Below are 7,493 nucleotides of genomic sequence, written 5' to 3' on the forward strand. Positions count from 1 at the left end.
ACCTTTCTCTTTGATCATTAGATCCTAATGCTCTTTAATAAATATTTAAAAGTCTTAAACTCTTGCTAAAGCTTCTAATTTAATGGTGACCACTCATTAGATATTTTAGACAGTATAGCTACATAGCAACCTTACAGATCAGTTCACAATTCTACCAACAGTGCATTAATGTCCCAGTTTAACCACATTGCCTTCAACATCCAGCATTTTCCTTTTCTGTTATACTAACCATTCTGATAGGTCTGAGATAGCACTTCAGAATTATTTTAATTTGAATTTCTATGATCAATAGTGATTTAGAGTATTTTTTTCATGACTATAGATATCTTTGATTTTTTCTAAAAACTGCCTGTTCATATTTTTTGATCATTTTTCAATTGAGAAATGACATATTTTTTATAAATTTGACTCAATTTTCTATATATTTGAAAAATGAGGTCTTTACAGGGACATTTATTGCAAAACTTATTTTGCAGCTTTCTGCTTTCCTTATAATCTTGGCTACATTATGTTTTTGTGCAAAGCTTTTTATTTTTATATATAACAAAAATTATCTATTTTATATTTTGTAATGCTCTTTATATCTTCTTTGGTCTTAAATTCTTTCCCTGTCAATAAATCTGACAGATAAAGTATTCCATGATCTCTTAATTTGCTTATGGTATAACCCTTTATGTGTAAATCATGTACCCATTTTAACATTTTGCTATACAGTGTGAGATATTGGTCTATACCCTGTCTCTGCCATAATGTTTTCCATTTTTCACAGGAGGTTTTTTTTTTTTTTTTTCTGTCAAATAAATTTTTTTTCTCCCCAAAGTGTGGATCTTTGTGTTTATCAAACACTAGGTTACTATGGTCATTTAATATAGTGTAATTCATACCTATTCTATTCCACTTATCCACCACTCTATTTCTTAGCCAGTATCAGATTGTTTTGATAATTATTACTGTTTGAGATCCGGTATGGCTACGCTACCTTCTTTTGCATTTTGTCCATTGATTCCCTTGATATCCTTGAGCTTTTTTTTTTCTTCCAGATGAATTTTAATTTTATCTGTATCTATAAAGTATTTTTGATAGTTTTATTGTCATGGCACTGAATAAATAAAGTAATTTAGGTAGCACTGCCATTATTATCATATTGGCTCAGCCTACCAAGGAGCAACTAAATCATTACATTATTCGTATGGGAATTGTTTTATAGTTGGGTCATATAATTCCTAGATTTGTCTGGGGAAATAGACTCCCAAATATTTAATGTCCTGTAGAGTTATTCCAAATGAAATTTATCTTTCTATCTCTTGCTACTGAATTTTGTTGCTAATATCTAGAAATGCTGATGTTTTATGTGGGTTTATTTTGTATCATGCAGCTTGGCTGAAGTTGTTAATTGTTTTAAGTAGTATTTTTTTTTTAGTAATTTTCTAGGAATCACTAAGTATATCATTATATGAGCTGCAAAGAGTGATGGTTTTGTTTTCTCATTTCTTATTCTAATTCCTTTCCTTTCATTTTATTCTCTTACTTCTCTAGTACAATATTAAATAATTGAGGTGATAATGGGTATTCTTGCTTCATTCATGATTTTATTGGGAAGTGTTCTATCTTTTTCCATTAGAGATAATGCTTGCTGATGGGTTTAGATAAATATTATTTATCATTTTTAGGGAAGCTCCATTTATTCCTATGCTCTCTAGTGTTTTTAATAGGAACTGGATGGGAGCAGCTAGGAGGCACAGTGGATAGACCACTGGCCTGGAGTCAGGAGTACATGAGTTCGAATCTGGTCTCAAACACTTAACACTTACTAGCTGTGTGACCCTGGGCAAGTCACTTAACCCCCAATTGCCTCACTTTAAAAAAAAATAGGAACTGATGCTATATTTTGTCAAAAGCACATATGATTTTGTTTGTTATTGATATGGTCATTTATGCTAATAGTTTTTCAAATACTGAAACAACACTCCATTCCTTGTATAAACCATACCTGATCATAGTGACTGATCCTTGTGCTATATTTCTATAATTTATTTTGCTTTTTTTTGTTTTTAGTGAGGCAATTGGGCTTAAGTGACTTGCCCAGGTCACACAGCTAGTAAGTGTTAAGTGTTTGAGGCTGGGTTTGAACTCAGGTACTCCTGACTCCAGGGCCAGTGCTATATCCACTGTGCCACCTAGCTGCCCCTCTATAATTTATTTGCTAGTATTTTGCATCAATATTAATTAAGGGAATTGATCTATAATTTTCTTTTGCTGTTTTGGCTCTTCCTGCTTTGAGTATCTTCAACATATTTGCGTCATAAAAGTAATTTGCTAGGACAGTTTCTTCACCTATTTTCCCAAATAGGTGTTATATATATATATATATATATATATATATATATATATATATATATATATATTTATTTATTTATTTAAATGTTTGATAAAATTTACTTGTGAATCAATTTAGTTCTGGGGATTTTTTCCTGGGAATTTAATTGATGGCTTGTTCAAATTGTTTTTCTAAGATTTGTTATTTATGCATTTTATTTCTACTTCTGCTAATCTTGGAAAATTATATTGTTGTAGATATCCATCTATTTCATTTAGATTGTCAAATTTATTGGCAAATAATTTGGCAAAATAGCTCCTAACAATTGTCTTAATTTCTGCTTCATTGGTGATGAGTTTACCCCTCTCATTTTTGATACTAGTAATTTGGTTTTCTTCTTTCCTTTTTAAAACAGGATTAATCAATGGTTTATCTATTTAATTGTATTTTTTTTAGAAACCAAGTTCTAGTTTTATTTATTAGTTCAATGGTTTTCTTATTTTCAATTTTATCAATCTTTCCTTTGATTTTCAAGATTTCCAATTTGGGAAATAATTAAGGATTTTTAATTTGTTGATTTTTTAATTTTTTTAGTTGAATGTCCAGTCCCTTGATCTGATTTTTCTCTATTTTTATTGATCTAAGCAATTAGAGATATACATTTTCCCCTAAGTACTGCTTTGACTGTATCCCATACATTTTGATATGTTGTCATTTTCTTTAATGAAAGTATCAATTGTTTCTTTTCTTTAATCGGTTGTTGCTTATTCAGTATTTGTTAGTATGATGCTTGAGGAATTGGTTGCATCATTGTACATATATATATATACATATATATAATATGGAAATTTACATACACACACACACACACACACATATATATATAAGATTGTTTATAGGTTTTATATTTCTGGTATAACTAATCAGAGGAAAGATTTGACCTACATGAAAAGCACATCATACCTATTCCCTTAACCACTGTCATGGTCTCTACACAGTAAAGTGGCAGCACATTAAAAGATTTTAAAACTTCAGCTCCTTCTGGATTCCCCAAAGAGTATCGGCAATCTTCTTTAAAAGGGGCTCCTTCTCTGGATGCAGAGTTACCTTCACCACATCTGAAATGCAATTCTGCCCCAAGATACATGGGATGCTAAGGAAGACATCTTCATTAATGCCATATAGGCCCTTAATCATGGTGGAAATTGGATGCACTCTTCCTAAGATTCTCCATAATGCTTTCTGCCAGATCTGCCACAGACCATCTAATGGCCCAGGAAGTGTTGCCTTTCAGTTTGATCACCTCATAAACACTTTCAACCACCTATTTATGAACTTCTTTCCAATTCTCTGAATCAGCATCAGTTCCCAAAGCAGGATAAGGATTCTTCAGAGACACACCAGCAACATTCACATGACTCCATACAGGAACACTAGAGTCTCCATGTTCCCCAAGGACCCATCCATGACAACTTGAAGAATGGACACCAGGTCTATCCCCTATTAGGTTATGGAAATGGGCAGAATCCAGATTGCAACCACTTTCAATAACAGTTTTTAAGAAAGCCACTTAGCTTTCAGGCCACATATGTCAAAATATCCACTGGATTGGAAACAATGAGCAGCTTTCAATTAGGGCTGTATTTAACAATATTGGGAATGATAAATTTAAACATATTCCCTTTACACTGTACCAAATTAAGACAATGTCCTCCCTCCTGTTGACATGCCCCTGCAATAACGACAACCAGCTTTGAGTTTGCAGTCACACTGTAGCCTTTGCCGGAAATAATCTTTGGTGTTTTGAGGAAAAGGCTGCCATGTCGGAGATCCATTATCTCTCCCTTTAGTTTGTCTTCTATGTCATTAACTAGGGCAAGTTCATCAGCCAAATCCTTCATTAAGATACTGATGGCATATGCCATGCCAACTGCACCAATCCCAAAAACAATGATCTTGTTTTGGAGAACCTTGTCTTCCTGTAGGACATTCAGAATCAGCTGATCAGCTGATCCTTGACAGTAGTTGCCATTTTGGGAGAAATCTAGGGTTGTTGGTGAGGCTGCAAGCAGTTCTGAGTTAGATGTGAGACTGTTGCTCCCAGACTCATGCTGATTGTTACTTTTAACTATTCTTTGACCTACTTGCTTTTTAGGATTAGATTATTTTATTCCAAATTAATCTGTAATCTCACTTCCCATTGTCCATTATTGAAATTATTATATTATGATAGGAAAAGTATGTGTTTACTATTTCTTCTTCTTCTGCATTTGGTTGTGAGATTCTTATGTCCTAATAAAGGACTAATAATGGCCAATTTTTATGCAGGTGCCTTATGCTGCTGAGAAAATGTTATATTTCTTTCTATTTCCATTCCATTTTCTCCAGAGATCTAGTAAATCTAACTTTTCCAGAATTTTATCAACCTCTTAAACTTGTTCCTTATTTATTTTTTGGTCAGGTTGATCCATTTCTGAGAGGGGAAAGTTAAAGTCACCCAGTAGTATAGTTTTCTTTTAAACTATTTCCTCCTGTAACACATTGACCTTCTTCAAATATTTAGATGCTATAATATCTAGTAAATAGATGTTAAATATTGATAAAAGTTCATTGTATATGCTGCCTTTCAGCAAGATCTAATTCCCTTCTTTATCTCTTTTAATCATATCTATTTTTGCTTTTACTTTGTCTGAAATCAGAGTTCCTATCTCTGCCTTCTTTGTTCCACTTAAAGTATAATAGATTTTGCCCAAGCCACTTACCTTCACCCTAAATCTATCTCTCTTCTTCGAATGTGTTTCTTGTAAACAATATATTGTAAGATTTCTGTTTTTAATCCATTCTGCTATCTGCCTCCACTTAATGGATGAGTTTGTCTCATTCACATTTAGAGTTATGATAACTGTGTATTTCCCTCCATGATATATTTTGCTTGTTTATCTTTCTCTCTCTATTACCCATCACTCTACCTCCTCACAAGAGTTTTACTTTTGATTACCATCTTCCCCAATATACTCTCCCTTTTATCAATGCCCATCCTCCTTCTGTTATCCCTGTTCCCTTAGTACTTCCTTATCAGGTAAGATGAACTTCTGAATCAAACTCAGTGTGTATGTTATTCTCTCATACAGCTTAGTGTGATGTGAGTAAGGTTTAAGCTTTGCCTGACATAACCTCCCCATCTTTCCCTCCATTATAATAGCTCTTTCATGTCTTTTCTATGTAGGATAATTACACCATCCAATTTCCCCCCTTTCAGTGTGATAACTTTCTTACCACTTTATTTTGTTTTTGTTTTTTTGGTATCATCCTATCAATGCAACTTATATCCACACTCTCTGTCTACATACACTCCTCATTGTGCTTATAATTAATAAAGTTAAGACTTACAAATACTTTCTTGCAATATAAAAAATATAAAAGGTATAATATTATCGAATTTCTTATTTTTCTTCTTTTATTTATTTATTTACCTTTTTATGTTAAACTTGAGTCTTTTGTTTAGAGGTCATTTGTTTTTAAATTCAACTCTGGTCTTTTATAAATGTCCATTTCCCAGCTGAAAGATTATATTCAGGTTGCTGATTTGGTGATTCTTGGTTGTAAATCTAACTCCTTCTGGTATACAATATTCCAAGTCCTCAGGTTCTTGGAAGCTGCCAAATCCTTTGTAATCCTTACTGTAGCTCCCCAATATTTGAATTGTTTCTTTTTGGCTGCTTGCAATACTTTCTCCTTGACCTGTGAGCCCTGTAATTTGACTATGATATTCCTGAGAGTTTTCATTTTTAGATCTCTTTCAGGCTGTGATTGGTGGATTCTTTCAATTTATATTTTGCCTTCTGGTTCTAATATATCAGGACAGTATTCTTTGATAATTTCTTGTGTGTCATTTAAAATATTGTGGGACTAGGCCGGGATTTTCTAAAATATTGCTACTAGGGGCATCTAGGTAGTACAGTGAATAAAGCAGCAGCTCTGGATTTAGGAGTACCTGAGGTCAAATCTAGCCTCAGACACTTGACACTTACTAGCTGTGTGACCCTGGACAAGTCAGTTAACCCTCATTGCCCCGCAAAAAAACCAATAAAATAAAATAAAATATTGCTACTAATAAATTAAAGGCTATTGCACCAGTTTGGGCTGTAAGCATTTATTAATAATTTAGATCGTATATTAATAGAGTATTGGGGGCAGCTAGATGGCACAGTGGATAGAGCACTGGCCCTGGAGTCAGGAGTACCTGAATTCAAATCTGGCCTCAGACACTTAACACTTATTAGTTGTGTGACCCTGGGCAAGTCACTTAACCCCAATTGCCTCACTAAAAACAAACAAACAAACAAACAAAAAATAGAGTATTGGCCATATGTCTGTCTGACTTCTCCACTAGTTATAGGTCTTAAAGGCCTGCACAGTTACATACCCGGCACATTTTGCCAACAACAAGAGGAGAGGGAGTCTGGCTATTTCAAGAGAGTCCCAGGAATAAGAGTCAGCAAACCTCCTGCAGTTCGGTCTCCTCCCACCTTCAAATAGATGTGGCTCTTACACACTGCTCAGAGCTAATTGGTTGACATGACCTGAGGGTAGGCCATATTAAAAATGAGCTGCACTGTGCATGAAAACATCAGGGTCCAGTGAAAGACAGGCCCCCTAAGGGCAAAGGGTCACTCAGATAGGTGTGATTTTAATCTCTATGGACCTAGACACAATGGAGTCTTATCTCTAATGCAGCTTTGTGCTGGCTATGAAAGAGAGCAGTCAGATTTATTGAACTAAACCTTTGAGTGAGGGGTTCCCCCCAAAACCAATTATTAATAATTATTTTCTCACCATTGAAAGGTGTTGTTCAGGCTTTTTTAAAGTATGGGTCTCAGGTGGTCCAATAATTCTGTTTTCTAGTTCCACATCATTTGTTTTTCCAATAAGAAATTTCTCTTTGTTGATTTTGTTTTAAATTATCTTGATGTCTCAAAGAGTCATTAGTTTCCATTTATTTAATTATAATTTTTAAGGAATTATTATCTTCAGTGACCTTTTTGTGCTTCATTTTCCATTTGGCTAATTCTGTTTTTAGGGAATTATTTTCCTTGTTAAATTTTTGTATAACTTTTCCAATGCGATTGGGTCTTTTTTTCATGATTCTCTTCCATTAGTCTCATTTATTTTCCTT

General features: G+C 33.8%; 1 pseudogene; it reads right to left on the reverse strand.

Moving 5' to 3' along the window:
• Positions 1–3,340: 3,340 nt before the first annotated feature.
• Positions 3,341–6,752, reverse strand: LOC122747764 (annotated as a pseudogene).
• Between the last annotated feature and the right edge of the window lie 741 nt (positions 6,753–7,493).

Source organism: Dromiciops gliroides, chromosome 1, assembly GCF_019393635.1.
Source record: "Dromiciops gliroides isolate mDroGli1 chromosome 1, mDroGli1.pri, whole genome shotgun sequence".
NCBI classification, from domain to species: Eukaryota; Metazoa; Chordata; class Mammalia; order Microbiotheria; family Microbiotheriidae; genus Dromiciops; species Dromiciops gliroides.